The sequence below is a fragment of the Lagenorhynchus albirostris genome, chromosome 20 (assembly GCF_949774975.1).
Source record: "Lagenorhynchus albirostris chromosome 20, mLagAlb1.1, whole genome shotgun sequence".
Classification (NCBI taxonomy): domain Eukaryota; kingdom Metazoa; phylum Chordata; class Mammalia; order Artiodactyla; family Delphinidae; genus Lagenorhynchus; species Lagenorhynchus albirostris.
In genome coordinates, this window is record NC_083114.1 from 5,228,835 (window position 1) to 5,253,364 (window position 24,530).

The window sequence follows — 24,530 nt, forward strand, 5'->3', positions numbered from 1 at the left end:
ATAAAGCCAGAGGGAGACGGCTGACTCAGCCCTAAGACCAGACACAGAGCCTCAAACTCCATTCACATCCTTCTAATCACGCACTTGAGTCTCATGTTTTGTTCTAATGAACCGCAGAAAGGGGAAACGATGCATTCTTTAGGAACCTTGTGCCCCAAACACCAAAGAGATATTGCACCATGATGGCATCCTTAGAACAAGTAGAATGGACTCCCAAGGTCCTGTCTTCGGAGGTTGTACATGCGTTGGGATTTATGGTCCCATTTTCAGGACCTTTGCAATTTTTATTTCTCTTTTCCTGGAATGCTGTTCTCTCCCATCTTGGCAGACTCCCTCTCTCATTCCATTCATGTCTCTGCTCGAGGGTCATCTCCACACAAGATCTTCCTGACGTCTTTACTTGAAACTGCCTTCTCCCCCATCTCCCACCCTGTAACTCCCTCTGCTTTGCCGTTCCATGAGGTGCTCACGTGACTAGTGTCCCTGAATTTTTAATTGTCTTTAACTTAAATTTAAAAACTGATGGGGTGTAAATGATTTTCCTGTTAAACAACTTTATTGTTTGATGGGACTGCCGATTCCACTTTAACCATTGACACTGAAATATGCTGAAAGTGTCAAACGTACTTCGGTTTCAAAGATTTTTTTAATGAATTTTGGAGATTTAGTATGGGAAGACAATCATGTAAAATAGCTCAATGTTTATATTCATTACATGTTGACCATAGTTTGGATATATTTGGTTTTCTAAAATATATTATGAAAATTAATTTTACCGCTTTCTTTTTACTTTTTAAATGCGGCCAGTAGAAATTAAAAACTTCTATTGGATGGCATTGTTTTATGTCTTTACCTTTTCACTACCTGACATTATATATCTTAACTAATTTAATAAAATTAATAAATAATGAATTCTATATTATATAACATATTATGGTATTATTTGTTTATTGTCTGCTTCCCTTTCTAGAAGCCTTACTAGCATCTTATATTTTCTTAAGTACTGGAGTGCCTTCCTGAGGCTGATGTAGGGGAAATACAGCATCTTCTTAAAAGCCCAAATGGAGGAAAATCCACTGGATTTGGTCCCAAGTACATAAGTCCCCTATATACGAACCTTCAAGTTTCGAACTTTCAAAGATGCGAACGTGCATCTGGTTCCAGCAAGGAACCAGAACCTGTACCATCAACGTCAGGCATGAGTGAAATGGCAGCTCGCCCTCCGTCTCTTATTGCTGACGATCCTTCAGCTCTGCCGTCTCCCGCCTCCTCTCCCTCCTCCAGTCAGTAGCTCATCTTGCCTGTTCACTCCATGCCAGCTGTTGTCCTGGACTACTGTACTTTTCAAGGTACTGTACTGTAAGATTAAAACTGTTTTATTTAAAAAAATTTTTAATGTATTATCTGTGTGAAAAGTATTATAAACCTGTACAGTACAATATAGCCAATTGTGTTAGTTGGGTACCTAGGCTAACGTTGTTGGACTTATGAACAAACTGGACTTACAAGCCCGCTCTCTGAACAGAACTTGTTCGTATGTAGGGGACTTACTGTAGTGAACAAAGACCGATGGGAACGGGGCATAAGTGTGGGTGAGTGACAAGTAGAAGGAAATTTAGAAGGAACCAGAGATTCCTTGAACCTTTTGTCTAAAACTTTCATTTTATGTAGGGAGATCTGACTTTCTTCAGGACCAAACCCACGGGAAGACGTTTCTTTTCCAAATTAAAATTATAAAAGCATAGTGAAATTACTTGGTAGACTGTAACAGAGAGGGATTATTCCTTAGAAAACTGTGGTAGTCTCCGCAATAACCCAAAGCCAACGGCAGCTGCGTGTGCACACCTGCCTGTATATTTATTTCATAGAGAGTGTTCTGGTCTTGTTTTACCTCTAGATTCACACATATCACATTTTAAAAAACATGTGGAATGATAACTTAGCTAACTATGAGGGAAAAGATGTAATCATCTATTAATGGAGGCCGGCTGGAGAGAGGCTGGGGGATGCACTTGCTCAGTGCTCACCCTGATACACTGTATACCGGGAAGTGCCTGTGTCTTTGGTATGAGCATAGGGTAATGGGACTTACAAAACTCCATATCCTGCTTTCACTCCATCCATTCATTCAACAGTTATATTCTGAGTGCCTTCCACATGCCAGGCATTGGTCTATCTGCTGAGAATGTTGCAGTGACAAAGCGGGCACGTCCAGTGACCCCCCTCTGTGGGTTCAAGTCAAGGTGAAGATAGACACCAAGGAGCGTGAAGGCAGCGGCCATCCTTTCAGTGCTGGAGCCCTGGGTTTTGGTCCTTCCAGAGACAGGCTCTGTCTGGTGTTTCTTGCACTTGGTTCCTGTGAGCTTCTGTGGCTTAGGGTCTGGGTGTCTGTCACTTGCCTGTAAAAGGGTGCTGACTAATACATGAGAAAGCCACCACCTAGCCGGCAAGTTTGTTGGGAGGATTAAATAAAGTAATAAATGCAGGGCTTCCCTGGCGCGCAGTGGTTGAGAGTCCGCCTGCCGATGCAGAGGACACGGGTTCGTGCCCCGGTCTGGGAAGATCCCACATGCCGCGGAGCGGCTGGGCCCGTGAGCCATGGCCGCTGCGCCTGCGCGTCCGGAGCCTGTGCTCCGCAGCGGGAGAGGCCACAGCAGTGAGAGGCCCGCGTACCGCAAAAAAAATAAAAAAATAAATGCAAAGTAAACAGCACAACAACTGGCAAACAAAAGGCTCTCAAGAAATGGTCATGAGGACGGTGCCTCAAAAATCCCTCAGGGTCCTCGACATCTTTCTCAACCTGAAGCGGCCAGTGCTAAGCATCTCAGAGGTACTGACGTTGATCTGGGCTGCGAAAGGGCTTGCTTTCTCTAAAGAAACAGGGTGAAATGTTCCGAGGAAGTGTGTCTTTCACCTGAAGTGAGCCAGGTTCGTGGGGAACAGCTGTGGTGTGTCTCCACCAAGCCCTCACGTCCCCTCAGTGTACCGTGTATCTCAGAAGCTTGGCTTGCGCAATGTTTTCTTTCCTAAGAAGCAGACTATTGTTTTTCCCCTTGCAAAATCTTGTGCAAAACCCAAATTATAAAGCAGATAAAAGCGGTGTGGTTCTCTCCTACACCGCTGGTGTGAATGTAAGTTTGTGCAGCCACTCTGGAAAACAGTATGAAGGTTCCTCAGAAAACTAAAAATAGAGCTACCATATGATCCAGCAACCCCGTTTCTGGCCATATATCTGGACAAAACTGTAATTCAAAGAGATACATGCACCCCTGTGTTCATAGCAGCACTATTTACAATAGCCAAGACACGGAAACAACCTAAATGTCCATCAACGGATGAATGGATAAAGAAGATGTGGTACATATATACAATGGAATATTACCCAGCCATAAGAAAGAGTGAAACAATGCCATTAGCAGCAACATGAATGCAACTAGAGATTATCATATTGAGTAAAGTAGGTCAGACAGAGAAATATCGTATGATATCGCTTATATGCGGAATCTTAAAAAAAATGATGCAAATGAACCTATCTATGAAACAGAAGCAGAATTAGGGACACAGAGAACAGACTGGTGGTTGCCAAGGGGGAGGGGGTTGGGGGAGGGATGGAGTGGGAGTTTGGGGTTAGCAGATGTGAGCTATTATATACAGGATGGATAAACAACAAGGTCCTACTGTAGAGCACAGGGAACTATATTCAATATCCTGGGATAAACCATAATGGAAAAGAATATATAAAAAAGAATGTATATATATATGTATAACTGAATCACTTAGCTGTACAGAAAAATTAACACAACATTGTAAATCAACTATACTTCATTTAAAAAGAAAAGTGGTGTGGTTCCATGCTGCGGGGTCCTTTAGTTTTCCCTGTTTTCCCATTCCTGGGAAATCTCCCTGGAGCTCTAGGACCACTCAGGATGCATTTGGAGAACACTGTTAGAGGTGAGGGAAGATGGAATGATAGAAAGGCTTTAACTTGGGACAAGTGACTGGAATTAGTGTCCGAGGGCTTGAGTACAAGTAGAGGCATCGTGATGGAAACCGATGGAGATAAAGTAGGGCGTTCGCCCCTGCCCTTGCCCTGCTCTGAACTCTCAGAGGCTAAGCTGGGGCAGAGGGGCCAAAGCCCTCCCAGGAGCCTGAAGCAGTTTTATTAATGGAATAAACAAGAGTGAAGGTTAGAAACTGAGCTTTATTATAATGAAATGGCAGAACATGGTCTTTTATTTAGATGTCTCTTGCCTTTCGCTTTTCACTTTCTAAAACAACATGGAAGTTTCTATATTACCTTACAATTTATAAAAGCCCACACTCGTTCACTGTCTTTTGCTTTTGCGGATTTGTATATATTAACTTTATGTGGCCCTGGATCATTTATACTGAACATGAAATTTAATTCATCCTCCTTCTAAATAATTATATTTCTTTAGAGAATACATGAAATGATTCTTTTAATGCCTGAAGAAAAGGCCACACTTGGGTTTCTGCTCTTCTCTTTCACTCTCTCTTTTAAAAATAAAACCTTTTGGTTATGGGCAATTTCAAATATATACAAAAGTTGAGAGTAGAGTGTGATGATCTTTCCTTCAGCGAGTTACTCAGGGCTAACCTGTTTCATTTCTATTCCTGCTTCTAATCCTCTGGACGATTCTGAAGCAAATTTCAGACACACATCAGTTCATCCGTGTTGACAGCTGATTCTTGTTACTCGTGGTAGTGATGTTTTTTGAAGTCTCGTGAATACCGAAATAGCAAATACTCAACCACGGCTCTTGGAAACATACAGGGTTAAGTTCCTGAGAGCCTCTGGTCACAAACTTTTTGTCAACTGATTAATACATACCCTTGTTTTATGCGTACGTCTGTTTAAAGACACCTTAGTGACTATATATCATGGATTCGTTAATACAGAACTCATGGCCAACAGAGCCGTAACTCATGCCTGAAGGAAACTTATCTTACACACTTATCTTTCTTCCGAAATGCACATCACAGCCCTCCCACGCTTAGGGACACCAGACAGCACTTCAGCATATGCTTGGGGATCCTTTTAAACAATAAAGTCACCAGCAAAAGGCACACAAATGCAAAACATGTAGCACTAAATGGATGGCAAAAGGGACACAAGGGCGGCTGTTGCCTTGCTGACCTCAGGTGGGGTGTCGGATGACTCAGTTTTCACCCCTCCGCTCATGTCCTCCAATGACTGTAAAAACACCGTGAGCATCGATTTTGGGGATACAAATAAACTTTAGCAGGAGGCAAATTCGCAAAGATGGAATCACAAATAATGAGGATCAACTGTATTTCAGTATATGTCTCTGAAAAATATAAATTTCTAAAAAGCACAACCAAAGTCCCATGTCCCATTACTATATCTAAAAATTCTAACAGTAATTACTTTTAATTTTTTATTTATTTTATTTTATTTCTTAAAATTGATGTATATGGGACTTCCCTGGTGGCACAGTGGTTCAGAATCCTCCTGCCAATGCAGGGGACACGGGTTCGAGCCCTAGTCCGGGAAGATCCCACATGCCGTGGAGCAACTAAGCCCGTGTGCCACAACCACTGAGCCTGTGCTCTAGAGCCCAAGAGCCGCCACAACTACTGAAGTCCATGTGCCTAGAGCCCGTGATCCGCAACAAGAGGAGCCACCGCAACGAGAAGCCCGCGCACCGCAACGAAGAGTAGCCCCCACTCACCGCAACTAGAGAAAGCCCGAGCGCAGCAACGAAGACCCAACGCAGCCAAAAATAAATAAATAAATAAATAAACGTACGTTTAAAAATTGATGTCTGGTTGATTTACAAGGTTGTGCTAATTTCTGCTGTACGACAAAGTGACTCAGTTATACATATATATACATTCTTTTTAAAATATTCTTTTCTATTATGGTTGATCCCAGGAGATTGGATGTAGTTCCCTGTGCTATACAGTAGGATCTTGTTGTTTATCCGTTCTAAATGTAATAGTTTGCATCTACTAACCCCAAACTCCCCGTCCATCCCTCTCCTTCCCCGCTTTCCGCTTGGCAACCACAAGTCTGTTCTCTATGTCTGTGAGTCTGTTTCTAACAGTAATTACTTGAAATCACTAAATGTCCAGTCTCTGTTCACATTTCCCTGTCTCATAATTTTCTTTTCATGTAGAGTTTATTTGAATCATCTTTCAAAGATGTTGTCAGCTTTGCCAACTGGCCTCAACTTTCCCACTTATTCCAGCAATATTTTAACGCTACTCACACGTCGCTCCACCAAACTCTCAAGTCAGTGGCTTTCAAGCTCACCTCTGGGTGCTTTTTCCTTTACTGCTCAGGTGTGTGCTGCACTGCGTGTCTGAAACTGTGGGTGGGCTCGGATCGGCACTACATTTAACAGAAAGTCCTCAGAGTTTTTTTTCACGCAGAAAATACCCTTCCTTGTTTTGCAAAGTTGATGCAGACTTTTTGCTAATTTTTCTTTATGGGAGAATAGCAGTTCTATGGACATTTTGAAGGGGGGGATATATATACAATGGAATATTACTCAGCCATAAGAAAGAATGAAATAATGCCATCTGTGGCAACATGCATGGACCTAGAGATCATCATACTTAGTAAGTCAGAGACAAATATATATTGCTTATATGTGGAATCTAAAAAAATGATACAAATGAACTTATTTACAAAACAGAAACAGACCCACAGACACAGAAAACAAACTTATGGTTACCAAAGGGGAAGGAGGGGAGGGATAAATTAGGAGTTTGGGATTAAAATATACACACTACTATATATAAAATAGATAACCAACAAGGACCTGCTGTACAGCACAGGGAACTATACTCAGTATCTTGTAATAACCTACAAAGGAAGAGAATGTAAATGTAAATGTAAGTAGATATAGATATATAGATATTCAAAGTTTATCAATACTCAGTAGAATAACACAGGTGAACCAGACAAATTCAGTTTCTTTTCAGGAAAAGAATAACAAACAATGTTTAGGATGTCAAAAGACTCAACAAATACCACTGTCTAGAAGCCACTCAGAAAATATTTCTGCTATCAAAGCCTTTTGTTCTTCAAAAGTCACCATCTACCAGATGAAGATTTTAATATGCAGATACCAAACAGTGTGAACTTTAATTTGTACTTTTTCCACCAGCTTTTCGCTCGGAAGTTTCCTCCTTTGCCTTTGCAGAATCCTTTGCTTTATCCCCATTCTTGGGTGCTTTGCAGCTGGAAGCAGTTTTCTTGTCTTGGTCCTTTGTTGTGTTCTCTGAGGTTTCTGTAGTTGACCGACAGCTGTCAAAGTCCCCTGAGAGGGCATCAGTGAGGTCTTGGGCATCTGCAGGTTCCTCTGATGCCTCAGGTTTCTTTGTAGGTGGTGTCGCTGATTCGACCGCATCGTCATCATCCAAGAGATGTCGATATTCAGGTGGGATGGTGTCATCCCTTCATCCCAGTTTGTCTCTGTGTTCAGCTTTCGCCTTTGCCTCGACTTTATCCTCTAGGGGGTTTGTTCCCATCTGGGTCAGGCTGTCTTTGCCCGAGACTGTCAGAAAGTTGATCCGGGGCATTGTCAAGTTCTTTGTCATCACTCTGCGGAGTGTCAGGGGGTGGGCCTGCATAGTGGGTGGGTGGAGCTGGGGTTGGGGAAACTACTTCAGAGATGACAGCCGAAAGTTTAGCATCTTCAAATTGAAGAGATGCAGTGTTTGGGGGAACGGTGAAGTCCTTGGACAAAGCATTAAGGAGTAAGTCTTCACTCAAAGGTGCGAGCGGTTCCTTGGGCTCTTTTATATCTATAGTTATAGATATACAGATATTTATATCTCTATATATCTCTATATATCTGATTCACTTTGCTGTACACCTGAAACTAACACAACATTGTAAATCAACTACACTGCAATAAAAATTTTTTAAAAATAAAATATTTAAAAAGCCACCTAGAAAAAAAAACCAAAACCAAAACCATGTCATCCTAAACTGGAAAGATTTAGTTTCAAAAGACCCACAGTACTCTTCATTTTACAACTAGTAAGTAAGCTTATATATTTAAAACAGACAAAAGAAGGATCCGCCATGTAGAGAACTGCTCAGTCCCCTAATTACTAGATGCCATCGAGAATTCACTCATTAGAAACATTTTTTTTCCTACAAAGATTTCTTGAGCAACTACCATGTGCCAGGCTCTGTGCTAGATGCCAGAGTTACAAAGAGGAACAGGCAGAGTCCCTACCCTAATGCTTGTCACTGACTATAGAACAAGAGAGTCACACCCATGGCTTTTGAGGACCAGTGAGATCCCTGCTGGGCCAACCATGGGAGCAGAGGATTCTAGGAGCAGAGGAAGGTGATTCGTTCTGCCTGGGGCTCCGGTATCTGGAAAGCATCATGAACGAGGTAGTACTGAGGGTAGATGAATGGACAGTAGGAAGAAGCCAAACGATGTGCTTGGCCATTAGTGGGCAACCTGGTGCTTCCAGATCATAAAGACACGAGACTGAAAAAGTAAGCTGGTGTGTGATAATGAAAGTCTTTAATGTAAAGACTTTGGGCTTTATCTCTGAGGCAGTAGAAATCCCTGGATATTCTTAAAAACAGCATCATGGCATGATTAGAAGTCTAGTGAAATAAGAAACAGCAACCAACTGAATCATTCTTAAATGATCAAGACTAGATTCAAACAAACTCCAAATCTAACCAGAATTTAAAAGTATTTCAGATATGAGACGAATAGCACATAAAATGTAAGGAATCCCATTTGTTTGATTAAGACAGAAAGAGCGCACAAATGATTTCCATTCAAGCTCAGTCTGAAGCCTAACTTCTTATCTGGTGCTTTTACAGAGAAAAGGAAACCAGTCTCCCAGGTTTAAATTTGGATTCCCAAGATATATCTGACTTTGTAGCCAGGACACAAAGCCCCTTAGTGATGTCTAGTATTTTTCTTCTGGTTCAAGACTGCATTTTCTTCCAGGTCAGTGAAAAAAAGCACTTCGGTCACACACTCACCATTATCTACTTTTTTTCTCTTGATTCCTGGTATATGCAGCATGTGGGAAAAAGACCATGGTCCCCTGATCCACCTTTGTCCTCATTAATGTGTCTTATTTAAATGTGTAGGCTTCGGATTTTTACTCCAGAAAAAAAGACGTTTTACTCTTTAAATTTATATATGCTGCCCAATGCCCTGAAGTGCTAGAAGATACCAGACTTTTCTTTCTCCCTTTCTTTCTCCCTTCCTTCCTTCCTTTCTTTCCTCCCTCCCTCCTTCCCTTCCTTCCTTCCTTCCTTATTACAATTATTAAGAATTTTGAAGATACTGGCAATAATTTTCAGACACCAGACTTTCTCCTAATAATCTAGAATCAGTCTAGGACCAACTTAGAATCTCTGGATCTTTATGAGTAATGGAGGATACTTCTAGGAACACTTTTCAGAGGCCTAGGAATGTTCCTCTCCACCTAAGACATCTCCCAGCCACACCTCCATGGGTCTGTAAACACACGTCCCTCAGACACACCCTGGGCTTCATCAGCCTCCCTAATGAAGCAGTGCACACATTAAGGCCCATCTGGTCTGCCCTTAAAAGCAAGTCTCTGCAGGCATCAGAGGAATCTTCTGCCCACTTCCATCTGTCAGTTCACTAACTGCAGACATTACCCGAGGCCTCAGAACCACATCTACTAGAGTTGGGAAGAGATCTTAGAGACCATCTAACCCGTATGTGTTCACATTTTATTTTTGCAACAAACTCTTTTCTTCAAATTAATATCTCAAATCAAATTTAAAACATCTTAAGAGAGCTCACTGCTTGATATAAAACACGTAAAAGTGGTGGGAAAACTTAAGTTTTCCTCCCCCCACCCCACCACGGGTCTGAAAGGCAAAACCCTTGGGCCCCGCAGAGCCTAGTTTGAAAACCAATGGCCCATTGAACTCTCTCCTTTCGTAAGTGATGAAACAAAGGTTCAGACACATGAAGCCATCTGCCCAAGGTCACAGCATTCAAAGAGAAGTCAGTATCCTAATTCTAGTCTGATTTATCCCAAAGCCTCAGGTCCTTCCACAGGGCCCTGCATGCTGCCCACCTTGCACTGCTGGAGGCTGATCCCCAGTGGTTTCTACCGAGGTAGAATTGTGGACGTTCATTCTGATGATCTATTTGCTTGGTAATAAGTCTTGCTATATTATTTTTCTCTCTTTCTTAAGAAGTACAACTCACAGTTTTGCTCATGAAGTACAAGTTGTTTTTTGGGTTTCTTTTTGCATCTTGTACCTAAAGCAATGAAGTCTAGCCCAGGAGCACATATTCATCAGTGTGATGTAGACTTCTACCTGTATTTCTTTTGGTGAATTTTCTGCTCACACCATAGCTAGTGTCGACCATGTTTATGAATGTTTCATCCTCTCTGGCATTGGTTGACTTTTTTATCTTGCTGGAGTTGCTTCCACATAGAGTGGTTATATAGTTTATCTTCTAAACTGGGACATTTTTGAGAGTAAAAGGGGATTCAACTAATTACTAACCTGGGACAACAGGTGTAAACCAGGACTGTCCTGGACAAACCAGGACATCCCACAGCCGGGATGATGCTAAAGAAGTTTCAGTTGGGTAGAGCAATATGCTTTTTTTTTTTTTTTTAACATTTTAAAAATATTAAAAAATAGTTAATTTAAAATGTTGTGTTATTTTCAGGTATACAGCCAAGTGATTCAGTTACACATATCTATCTATTCTTTTTCAGATTCTTTTCCATTATAGGTTATTACAAGATATTGAATATAGTTCCCTGTGTTATACAGAAGTTCCTTGTTGTTTATCTCTTTTATATATACTAGTGTGTATCTGTTCATCCCAAACATGGAAACCACAGGAGAAATGATGGAGTAGTACAAACACCAAGAGAAAGAAACAGAAAGTTTGAGGAACTGGTGTGATTGGCAACTTGGAACCAGAATAATGAGCTCTGAGGCTGGTTGATGGGAACCTACAGTCCATAGGACTGGGTAGCCGATATGGGCAGAGTAGGAAGGAGGAAAAGAGGAGAAAACCTCCAAAAGCAGGTTAGAGAATAGAAGTGGCTGTAAGTAGGGAATGTGGTTACTGCGTTTTCTTCAATTGTCTATGCAGAATTGTCCACACCAGACTTTCTAGCAGGGTGAGTCCTAAATTCCTGCAACAATGACAGGAGACAGGAGGTACTCTGATACTCCTCAGAGACATATCTGACAAGGATGAGCTCTGGAGGACGTGATAGAGGAGAAGAATGTTGGCATCACCTCAGCACGTGACACTGGGGTTAGAGAGGACAGCTGCCCCCATTCCCAGTTGGTGCTGGTCCCACAGCACTGTTGTCTGCCTGCAGCCACATCAGAATTCTCAAACCAGGCTTGTGAGGGTCTCACCACTGAGAAGCTATGTGGTCCTGATGCTTACTTAGCAGAAAGGCAGCCATTTTGGCTTGCTTCATATGTCATGGTCACCCAACAACTATTCATGTCACATCTGAGCCTCGGAAGGGCGGACGGCATTATTCAAAGTCACCAGCAAGTGAATGACAGAGCTCAGACTCTATTTCCAGCCTCTGGAATCCTAGTGAAGCACTCTCTCTTCCATGAAGGGACGTCATATGACTCTCATGCATTTTCAGCTTTTAAATTTCAGGTTTGAAATTCGATGTTGAACATGGACAGTTTGCCACTCATCGTGGACCTCTGGGTAAATTCAGCCTTTCACAACGTGGTGTTTTACAATCGTGACAGGTAACAGGGATGACAAAAGTCAACATCGATGTCTTTTTACTTTAAATTGGTAATGATCTGTAAGGTTCATCCATCATGTGAAGGCAGCCGAGAATTAAATCCATGCGTAACACAAGGGAAATCGTTGCCCTGTAGCTGCTGATTTTCTCCTTGCAGTTCTAGGTGGGAGGGGTAATGCGATTTTGTTCCACCTATGGGATGTTATAGGAAAAGTCAACTTGCTAGTGTGTGACATGGGCCAACAGCATCATCTGGAAACACCAAAATTCAGGTCCCACTTCAGACCTGAATCAGAATCTGTATTTTAACAATACCCCTTGGAAGATCTGTGAGCACATTACAGTTGAGAAGCACAAACTTGCAGGCTTGCTGAGTTGCAGAAGAATCTGTCAGCTATGAATGGGCCTTTGATGTCAGCTTTGTCCTGCCCATAACTGATTTGCAGGGACTGGATGCAGAATCTCAGTGCACTCAGTGAAGTCATCTGGCTGTTTTTTAGGCAGCTTATCTCCAGTAAAGCATGGTGAGAAAACAAGGCAGGTGAACACCGGGTATTGGCACATCCACCTATGTAGATATGCTTCCTAGAATTAATTTTACCTTGTGAATTTTTCTTCTCCCTACTGACGGGGTAGAATTTTGTTATACCTCTCACACCTCTATAACCAAAGACTTCCTAGCCCTAGCTAATTTCTCATTTGCATTGAAATTGTATTGAACAAGAATGAAACAATAAAAGGACTCTAAATTGTCCCTTGTAAAGCTTTAGAATCAAATTTAACCACAGTTGGAAGAAATCACTTCAAACCTCTTCTCCCATCAAGTCCATTTCCTCCTTTGGTGTCACCATCTCTTCACAGGGACATGACTGGGTGACTAATTGTGGATTTCCCCAGGCTTCCAGACTGGATTTTACAACTTGCTTAAGGATTGTTGACTTCTTGGTCATGGCTGACTCGTTCCCGTCCCTTTTGCCAAAAGACTAAAGCTTCCTGCTTCCCTAGAATCTCTTGCATATGAATTTTTTGCTCTTGATGGAGCTACTAAGCTGATCAAATTGTCATCCTAAGTCAAACATCAACATCAAGGATTATTTCATGTTACAAGTATCCTTTTCTCAGAAGCAAGACAATCTTATCCCAGGTTCCCAGAAGGATTTGAATATTTGTATACTTATCTCATGTTGCCCAAACGTTTCTGGACCTCACCAGCCCAGGGCTGGTAACAGGACTGCATTTCTATCTGTGCCCAAATTGTAATCCTTTGAGCTCAAGCAAGAACAAAGCCTCCTCTCCTTTGTCCATCAGTTACTTTCAGGTGGTCCCCACGAAGTTCCTCCCGGGTATGTCCAAACCAGGCAGTCAGCTGTGGTTGCCAAGCAGCCTCTTCTGTCCTAGCTTGTCCTGCTGCAAAGCTTAATTACTAACCCCAGCTTCCCTAATAACTAGACAAAAGCATTCAGGCTTATTAATGAATTTTTAAAAAGATATTGGGGAGTGTGTGGTAACTAGCACTATTTGAGCTTCAGCTCAGATAATGCCAAATGCAAAGTACCACCCTCAGCGATATTATGGTCGGTCCTTGATTATGTGTGACAATAAAGTGGGAGGGGCAGTGAGTGGCCTTGTTTTCATCTTTTCCAGATCTACATGTATTCTTTTTTTTTTTTAAATCTCTGGGATGCAAGGATGGTTTAACATACGCAAATCAGTAAATGTGATCTGCTACATTAATAGAATGAAAGATAAAAGTCACATGGTCATTTCAATACATGCATAAAAACATTTGACAGAATATAACATCCTTTCATGATGAAAAACTCAACACAGCAAAGGCCATATACGACTAAGCCACAGCTAGTATCATATTCAACCATGGAAATCTGGAAGCTTTATCTTTTTTTTTTTAACATCTTTATTGGAGTATAATTGCTTCACAAGGGTGTGTTAGTTTCTGCTTTATAACAAAGTGAATCAGTTATACATATGTTCCCACATCTCTTCCCTCTTGCGTCTCCCTCCCTCCCACCCTCCCTATCCCACCCCTCTAGGTGGTCACAAAGCACCGAGCTGACCTCCCTGTGCTACATGTATTCTTGAAGCCAATTCAGCCATGCATTCAACAAGGACAGCCTTATTCTTCCATGCTGTCAGTAGAAGTACAATTCTAGGGGTGCCTGCAACAGACCAAGGATCTGGACTGTTCTGAGAATGGGGAGCCATATGATGTTTTTTATTGATCAACAGAAGCTTAGCATGTCTGTGACGCACTGTAGGTGCCTAGTATTTGCTGAGTGAGTAAGGGAATCCACTCAAGCACGCTCTCTGGATCCAAGCAACCCAAGCCCCAAGAAGACGGATGTGAGGAGCTGACTGACCATGCCTGGAACCAGGGTGTGGGTAGAAGAGAAGGAAACGGAGGACGCCACTTTGCTTGTTTTGCCATCTCATTCCCACAATGAGCCTCTGACTTAGGAGTCTGCATATAAAAGTCATGCTTATTTTTTTTCTCTTATACTGTTTTCTTATTTTACATATGATTCCTTCTGTTCTTACCAACCTCCGTGGTTTAAAATAGTGGGCTTCCGGGCTTCCCTGGTGGCGCAGTGGTTGGGAGTCCGCCTGCCGATGCCGGGGACACGGGTTCGTGCCCCGGTCCGGGAAGATCCCACATGCCGCGGAGCGGCTGGGCCCGTGAGCCGTGGCCGCTGAGCCTGCGCGTCCGGAGCCTGTGCTCCGCAACGGGAGAGGCCACAGCAGTGAGAGGCCCGCGTACCGCAAAAAAAAAAAAAAAAAATAGTGGGCTTCCAATTGTGATGCGTGTGCAAGTTCATACCTTCATGCATCCAATTCCCTACTGAAGAGCTCCCCTTGGACTACCTTCCTTTGGTTCATCAAACTTGAAGCCAAAACTAACTCCATCATCCTCTCCAATGCAGGTCTTCCTTCTCGATTTCTTATGTGGTTGGCAGGTGCACCCACACACCCAGCTTCCCAAGACTGAAAACACCTTTATCCTTTTTTTCTTCCTCTCTCTCACTGGTGGCATCCAACCAATCTTCAAAAACCACTGAGTCTCGTCTCTGAATCTGTCTCAAATCTGTTCACTTCTTTCCATTCCTTTACCTATCTCCTGATATCACGGCCACGTATGGGTGTGCAGTTGCGAACTGTGTGTTATACAAGTTGTGGACATGCGATTCGTGTTGTTGTCTATTTAGAAGGTGCCCCTTGTGGTGTGCTAAGCTCAGCCTGCACGGATCACTACAGGGATTCGCTCCTTCTGTCCATCGGCCAGAGGGACTCTTCAAAAGATAAATCTAGCCATCCTCCCCCTCTTTGCTTAGAACGCTTTATTGCCCTTAGGATTGATATGAGTTTGCTCGGGTGGCCATAACAAAGTACCACAGCCTGGCGGGCTTCAGCAACAGATTTTCTCACAGTTCTTGAGGCTGAAAGTCCAAGATCAAGGTATCAGCAGAGCTGCTCTCTCCTGAGACCTTTCTTTTTCCTTGGTTGCTAGATTGCTGTCTTCATCCTGTGTCTTCACACGGTCTTCCCGCTATGTGTCTGAACCTCCTCTTATGAGGATACCAGTCACATTGGTTAGGACTCACCCTACTAACTCCAGTTTAATTTAATTACCTCTTTAAGTACCCTTTCTCCAGTCACATTTTGAGGTCCTGGAGATTAGGGATTCAACATATGAATGTGGGGAAGTGGTGCAGGGACATAGTTCAGCCCCAAACACCCTTGGGATAAAATCTGACCTGCCTCATATGGCTTTCAAGGCCTCTCAGGATGGGACCACTGCCTTCCCTCTGGCCCCAGCTCTCACCCTTCCCTCTGGCACTCTCTACTCCACCCCGTCAGGCCCCCCCCGCCGCACCTCTGGGCCCTCTCCCATCTTCTGAGTGGCCTCTGCAGACGCCGTCACCTCTGCCTGGAATACCGATCTCCCCGTTCACCTGAGAAATGGCTACTCATCCTTCAAGCCTCGTGGCGGATGCACCCCTTACGCTGGCAAGCCCTTTGTGTGTCCAGGTGTCTAGATTCCAAGGTGTCTCTCTTTTGACTTCCTGTGAAATCTTATGTTTTCACCAGTTACAGTACTTTTTGCACTCTTGTATAATTACCAGTTGGCTTGTCTGTAACTCCGAGTAGGCAAGAGCCATTGTGTTCATGAGAAGGCCCTTGAAATCCAAACAGTCTCTGAGACACACAGAAATGAATTCTGAAATACGGCCCATGTGAGTGGGAGGCCCATGGGGGTAGGGATCCGGGCAGATGGGTCTCTGGGCTTCTGAACACACTTTCATCTGCTGTTGCTTAATTTCCATGAGCTTAAAAGCTACCGGGGACTCAATTGTCATGTGGCATTTAGTCTTATAAGTCCAAATTACAGCTTGGAAACCATCCAGCAAATTCATTTCTGGGTAAGGCAAGCATATGAAAAGATTGCAGTATGTGATTCCATGTCCAAAATATTATAGTAAGTATCAGTCACATTTGCATTCAAATGTTATGCTATTGATTCCAAATATGGCAGTGCTGTGATTACGTGATAAACATGAAACAGGCAAAATGGTTATTTACATTTTGTCTTCAGTTTTCTAATAACAGTGTTTAAGTTCACTGATCTTGTTTTTTTTTTTCCTCTCATTCAGCCTGCTGTCATTTTCTCTGAAAATCATGTAAATAACCAACCCAGTAGGAAATAATGTTTCCTGCTCTCTCTTTCTTTTTACTTGTATAGAGACTCTCATCTTTAACCCTTCTGTCTTGAATGGACTGTGTTAAGCAAAGACAAGATATGTTGGATCATAGTTAAAGGAATATTTATTTAAATCTATCACCAGAAGAAAGAGACACACTTTCTGTGGCCCCAAATTTCCAAGGACCAGGCACATGATCAGGAAACCCCTGATTCGAACTCATGAGACCAGAGATTTGAGAATTGCACCTGCCCCATGATCGCCTTCAGGGATGTTTTAAACTTTGTTCTGTATCCTATAAGTAATACATATTTTTAAAATTAGAAAATAAAAGTAGGCAAAAACAAACCACCAACTTAAAAACCATTTCAATAGGATTATGCTGTATTATAATTTGTTTTTTTCTTATTATTCCATGTTCACAAATATACTTCTATAATATCATTTTATTGTTAAATCTGTTTATCCTTCACTATATAATATGCATAGTCACTGTAAAAATTTATACACGTAGAATCTGAAATTCTGTAGGTCTCTCACCCCAATCCAACTCCTTAGGTATATACCCTTATTTGAAAATGTATTGAGGTTTTCAATAAACTTTTTACTTTGGAAAAATTTTGGATTTTCATAAAAACTGCCAAGATAGTATAGAGAGTTCCCACATGCCCCTCACCCAGTTTTCCCACTGTTCACACCTTATATGACTGTGGTACTTTCGTCCAAATTAAGAAACTGATGTTGGTATATTACGCTTAAATAAATTCCGAACTTTGAGTTTCATCAGTTTTCCACTGATGTCCTCTTTTTGTTCAGTATCCAGTCCAGGGCACCACACTGTACATAGCTGTCATGTCTCCCAGGCACCCCCTGGTCTGTGACAGTTTCTCTGTCATTCCTTGTTTTTCCTGATCGTGACAGAATTGAGGAGTACAGGTCTGGGAGGACAATCGTTTTAAGCCATTCATCAATATTCTTCCACCTATGTTTGTTAATGTGCTAAACATAGCAAGATATAAATTTTGATACAAATATGACTTATACTCTACTCTTGTTTTATAATTTTTAAAATGGTGATGTCATCCTGTATCATCACTTAAAAAAAAAAAACAGTTTCGGGATTCCCTGGTGGCACAGTGGTTGAGAGTCCGCCTGCCGATGCAGGGGACACGGGTTCGTGCCCCGGTCCGGGAGGATCCCACATGCCATGGAGCGGCTGGTCCCGTGAGCCATGGCCGCTGAGCCTGCGCATCCGGAGCCTGTGCTCCGCAACAGGAAAGGCCACAACAGTGAGAGGCCCGCGTACCGCTAAAAAACAAAACAAAACAAAACAGTTTCATAGTGTTCCATTGTGGAAACTAAATCTTCATTCTTAACCAGCCTCAGATGACAGATGTCTCCTTAACTTTCTATATTGAGATTCCCAACTCTGCTGCAATGACCATCCTTGATCTATATTTCCAGGCATGTCCCTGATCATTTTCTAAGGATAAATATGAAAAGTTGCCAAAGACTTTTCTCTAAAAAAATGATCTAAATGTCCCATTAGGTCTCCAAAAAGTTTTTGTGTATTTACACTGCCAACGTCCATGCACACATCTGCATATCACCCGGCAATGCTTTCCCTGACACGGAGAGCTGCTGTCCTTCAGCTCTGACAACTTGATAGAAGAAAAGTGGCTGATGACACGTGTGGCTGAATTTTCTTCATGTCTATTAGCCATATGTCTTTCTTCTTTTTATGGCCATGATCACATTAGGATAGGGGGAGGAGAAGGGAACAGGTCATCTCTTTTTTAATTCATTTATAAAAGTTTATTCTGTGTTGAGGCTCATAACCTCTTAACCTGATATCTCGAAATTATTTTCCTTCAGTTACTGTTCTCCTTATTTTGCTGATAAATTTTAGAAAGGGACATTTCAGTTTTTTTATTCAGCCAACAATCATGTTTCCCATGATAATTTCTGCTAAGTATTATAGCCATAAGGCCTTTTCCCATAATATCATTCCGTTGTTATTCACCTGTATTTTCTTCCGATATTTTCATGTCTCTATTTCTTTAAATATTTAACCCAGTTGGGGTTTATTTTGGTTTGAGATAGGGTTCTAACTTTGTTTTACCAAATGGTTAGCCAGCTGTCTCAATACCATTTAATGAACAACCCAGCTTTTCACCACTGATTTGAAAGTCTATTTTAACACCTCATATTTGGGGACTGGAAGTAGACCACCTGTTAAGGACCCAGGAGAGGTTTCCAACAAGGGAAACAGGAACAGACAATAGTTGGAAACCTTTCCAATTTTGTTTCCAGTTAAATTGTCAGTGTTTGCCAAAAGATACAGTCCGAGCCAAATCCAAAGATACATTTCTATTCCTGCTTTGTCCAGACTTTATATCTCTCTTATTCTGTTCCTTCCTCCCAGAAGTAGAGGTCACTGCCTTAGGGAGCAGCTCAGGACCTTAGGCAACTACTGTTTGCAAAACTGCACATGTGCTCTGGAATGAATTTTATTAAAAGCTTCCCCAAGGTTTATGGTAAACTTCCTACTTCTGCCATTTCTGTACATTTCTGCATAGAGAAAAAACTCTATCCCTCCCCAACTGAAAAACCCACCACAAGTTACTAAGTACATAACAGCTTATAAGCTTATTTGCAAATTCACTGATTTATTTGAAGAATTAAAATTTACCTGACAATCACTATCTAGAGACCAGGCATTAGACTAAAATTTTTAAATTTCACCCATTTCTAAGGAGTGGATGTCATTATTGGCCCCCATTTTACAGGTGAGAAATGGAGGCACAGAGAGGTTAAGTAATCTTCTGAATGTCACACAGCTCTAAGTGGTGGAGGAAGAATTCCAACTCCATCACAGCCTATGCTGACAGCCATCACCTTCATCCAAAACTGAAGGTTGATACATTCCCACGGTAACAATAAAGGGTTCCTTGTACAGCTTCTGATTTCTGGACTGAAAGACTTTAGTAACTACCAGCGACCGCTTCCTGATCATCGTGATTTGCTTCACTCTTGAGGTGTGTTTTTTTCTAGGTTGTGCAATGAAATCCACAAGGACACCAAGTCTTGAGTTGGAGTGCGGGCTCCATACATTGCATTGCTAAGCCATTTCACTGATGGTACAAAAATAATGTCCATAGAGTTTTATTGGGTGCTGAGGCTTTATATCTGCTCTGTTTCCCCTGTGGATCATACCATGTACCCTGAATGATGGCAGCTGACCCAGAGCCAATGACTCCTCACATTTCTGTTTCTCCAGATCTCTCTGTGCTCCCTCCTGTCTGCTCACAGTGAGAAGTTCTGTTTTTTTGTGTTTTGCTGTACGCGGGCCTCTCAGTGTTGTGGCCTCTCCCGTTGCGGAGCACAGGCTCCGGACGCGCAGGCTCAGCGGCCATGGGTCACGGGCCCAGCCGCTCCGCGGCATGCGGGATCCTCCCGGACCGGGGCACGAACCCGTGTCCCCTGCATCGGCAGGCGGACTCTCAACCACTGCGCCACCAGGGAAGCCCCACAGTGAGAAGTTTTGAGAGATTCATTACCTTTGCAGTTATTCATTTTCAGAAAATAGCAATTAGAATAGGATCTAGTCATCTCGTGCTCCAAGTACTTAAAGGGTCTTTTCCATTCACCCCCTGATCTTACAGATTAGGAGGCTGAAGTCGGTCAGAGTAAATGATGTGTCCAAGGGCCCGCAGCTGTTTAGCAGCAGAGCGTGATGGATCCCTCAGATCTCCTGACCCCCTGACTTTCCTCTTTGTCCAACAGCTCGCTGCTGCCTTCAGCTGTACGACCAATCCTGCTTTTCGGTGATTTCTTTTTTTTTTTTTTTTTGCAGTCACTGGAGAGCTGACTCAGGTTTCATGTAACCAAACACAGCTTGAAAGCACTCTTCCCTGTCGCTTACAACAAAGTGTCCGTGGAAGAGTTTATGGTGGAGACGTATGTGCTTGACTTCAAGCTTCTCATCTTTTCTTAATAAAAAGACATGCAATATACAGTGTCGCACCCCCGCCACGGAGGGATCAGAGCCTGGATAATTTGTAAGTACATCCCCTCACTCCTTTTAATGGTCCGATGTCACAAATGCTCTTTCCAGTGCCTGCAAAACACAGTTCTTGCATTTCTGGTTGTCACTGCGTTCGATCAGTGCACTCTACAAAACGTGCTTTTAATTTTCTACCCAAAAATACTATGTGAAAACTGCAGTTGGCTCACTTGGCATCCATTCCCAGCCCCTTCTTTCTTGTCATGATCTACTCTGCAGTCTGAAAAATTGAATACTTATTCCTCAGCATCCTTCGCTGGCCATGTGAGATTAACCAAGTCTGTTGAGGGGTTTTCTGGGAAACAGTCCTGATGAGAAGGAGGTAGAGACGCAGAAGGTGGGCTCTCTTCGTCTTTCTTTCTACCGGGAGTGTTGATGTGATGCCCAGAGGTGCAATAGCCATCTTGTAGCAATGAAGCAACAAACATAAAAACCAAAAAGCTAAGGAAGACAGGATGAAAAGCTAAGAAGGGCCTGTGTCTCTGATGACATCACTAAGCATCTCTAAGAACTAGAGATCCCTAACATATATTGTTTGTTTTATTTTAAATACGAAAATATGGTTTTCAAAATATATTTTGAAAATAGGAAAATATAGAGAGAGCTGGTGAATAAAACTTAATCATAGTTGCAGTAGCTAATTTGCAAGTGCTGATATTTTAATAAATGTTTTCTCAATATGCCATTTCTCTGAACATTTTTTTTTCTCTGAACATTTTTAACCTATTAAAATAGCATTACCGTCTACACTGCTTTGTAATTGGCTTTTTGTTTTTTATTTCATGATGAATTATGAGCATTTTCCCGTGGCATTAAATACTCTTATATAACATGGTTTATAACAGCTCTGTTGTATTCTCTTCTATGAATATGCCAATATTTCTTTAATCAATTCTTCATCGTTGGACTCTTTAGTTATTCGCTACTTTTTACCATTATTAATACTTACATTATAAGCAACCTTGTCCATTAACCTTTATGTTAATCTCCTTTTCCTTAGGGTCAGTTCCCCAAAGTGGAATCATTTGGTCAGAAGGAATGATGATCTTTATTACTTTTGATACTTATTGGCAATATTTCTGCCAAAAAGTGTATTAAGGTGGTTCTTGCCATGGCTGTGTTTATAAGCTGGTACACAGCTCAGAGCACTCCTCTAAAGTTTTGTCACTGTCATTTTATTTAAAGGGCTAATTGCGAGGTCTCCCTTTTCTCCACATCCTCTCTCACATCTATTATTTGTAGACTTTTTGACAATGGCCATTCTGACCAGTGTGAGGTGTTACCTCATGGTTGTTTTGATTTGCATTTCTCTAATAATTAGTGGTGTTGAGCATCTTTTCATGTGCCTCTTGGCCATCTGTATGTCTTCTTTGGAAAAATGTCTATTCAAGTCTTCTGCCCATTTTTTGATTGGGTTGTTTTTTGATATTGAGTTGTATGAGCTGTTTGTATATTTTGGATATTAACCCCTTGTTGGTCATATCACTGGCAAATATTTTCTCCCGTTCAGTAGGTTGTCTTTTCACTTTGTTGATGGTTTCCTTTTGCTGTGCAAAACCTTTTAAGTTTAATTAGGTCCCATTTGTTTATTTCTGCTTTTATTTCTTTTGGCTTAGGCAACTGATCTGAGAAAATATTGCTACGATTTATGTCAAAGAGTGTTCTGCCTGTGTTATCTTTTAGGAGTTTTATGGTTTCAGATCTTACATTTAGGTCTTTAATCCATTTTAAGTTTATTTTTGTATATGGTGAGATGGAATGTTCTAATCTCATTGTTTTCCATGTAGCTGTCCAGTTTTCCCAGCACCACTTGAAGAGATTGTCTTTTCTCCATTGTATATTCTTGCCTCCTTTGTCATAGATTAACTGACCATAGGTGTGTGGGTTTATTTCTGGGCTCTCTATTCTGTTTCATTGATCTATGTGTCTCTTTTTGTGCTCACACCATGCTGTTTTGATTACGTAGCTTTGTAGTACAGTCTGAAGTCTGGGAGGGTATACCTCCAGTTTTGTTCTCTTGTCTCAGGATTCTTTTGGCAATTTGGGGTCATTTGTGGTTCCATATAAATTTTAAGATTATTTGTTCTAGTTCTGTGAAAATGTCATTGGTATTTTGATAGGGATTGCATTAAATGTGTAGATTGCTTTGGGTAGTATGGTCATTTTAATATTATTCCAACCCAAGAGCATGGGGTATCTGGTGGGAATAAAAATTTGGTGCAGCCACTACGAAAAACTATGGAAAAACTAAGGAAAAGGATGGAGGTTACTTAAAAAACTAAAAACAGAGCTACTGTATGTTCTAGCAATTCCACTCCTGTGTATATAGCCAGAAAAAAATGAAAACATGAATTCGAAAGGATACATGTACCCCAGTGTTCACAGCAGCACTATTTACAACAGCCAAGACATGAAAGCAAACCATCTGCCTAATGACAGACAATTGGATTAAAAAGATGTCACATATATATGCAATGGAATATTATATTACTCGGCAATAAAAAATAATAAAATACTGCCATTTGCAGCAATGTGGATGGACCTAGAGAATATTATACTTAGTGAAATAAGTTAGAGAAAGACAAATACTGTATGATATCACTTACATATGGACTCTAAAAAATAATACAAATGAATGTATATGCAAAACAGAAGCAGACCCACACATATAGAAAATAAACTTTTGGTTACCAAAGGGGAGAGGGAAGTGGGAGGAGGGACAAATTAGGGTCATGGGATTAACAGATACAAACTACTATATTATAAAATAGATAAGCAACAAGGAAATACTGTATCGCACAGGGAATTATACCCATTATCTTATAACAGACTATAATGGAGTATAATCTGCAAAAATACTGAATCACTAGGCTGTACACCCGAAACTAACACAACATTGGGATCAACTATACTTCAATTTAAAAAATATTTTTGAAATGTATTTAGGGATTTGAAGAGTTTGCTTTAATTCCAAGTCCTTCTTTAATTCAGGGAAAGTTACCAATAAGAAAATCAATTAAAAATATTTTTTTAAAAAAAGTCTACTTAACAGGCCAAAAAGGAACCAATTCAAACAAAAACCCAGAATAATTAATTTGTTTAATTTTTATTTCCCCATTGCTTGAGAAGGGAAGCATTTTCTCATATTGGTTAGCTACTTATATCCTTTATGCAAATAATCTCTTTGGGCCTTTCTCCAATTATTTACTTGTACTCATATTTCTCTTAATGATTTATAAGACTTATTTATATTTTAAAGATAGCCATCATTTGTGTGTAAATGTTACAAATTTATTCCTATCCTGATTATATAATGTGCTTATATTCTCTCCTATATATGGTTTTGCTTTTACAATTAATTAATTAATTGTACAATTAATCTATCTGGAATTCATTTTGGAGTATTATATGTGCAGAGATCTAATTCTGCTTTTTTTGGTTAGCTGGGTAATTCTTCAACATTTGTTGAAGAATTCTTACTGATTTCCGAACGTGGTTTTTCTCTATTTGACTGTTCTGACCACTTCTGCTGCAACATTTAACACTTTCACATTTTTCATTTGTAAACTATTAAAGCCTGGACATCCACTTCCAGGAAGATGGAGTAGACATACATTTTCCCATTCCTCCTAAGTACAACTATGAGTCCTGGAGATTTTATACAAGAGAATCATAAGAAGACTCTCAAAGGTGGAGAGAAGGTAGACTGGCTAGGGACCTCAAGATCCAAGGAAAGACATGGCGCTGAGTCCGCTGGGTTTTTCTTGTTTTCTTACATATCCCAGACTTGGAAGTGAAAAAAAACAGTAACCAAGAAACACCAACAAGTGCAGACAAAAAGAAAAAAAAAAAACCCAAACAGAAATGCAAATCAAAACCATGATGAGATGTCAGTGGAGGACATACGGGGAGCAGTAATGAGGTGCTCTACCCCTTTTTGCTGGGATAGTGTCAGGGAAGGTCTCATAAGAACCTTACCTCCC

General features: G+C 41.3%; 1 pseudogene; it reads right to left on the reverse strand.

Moving 5' to 3' along the window:
* Positions 1–6,934: 6,934 nt before the first annotated feature.
* LOC132511472 (calpastatin-like) lies at positions 6,935–19,497 on the reverse strand (annotated as a pseudogene).
* Between the last annotated feature and the right edge of the window lie 5,033 nt (positions 19,498–24,530).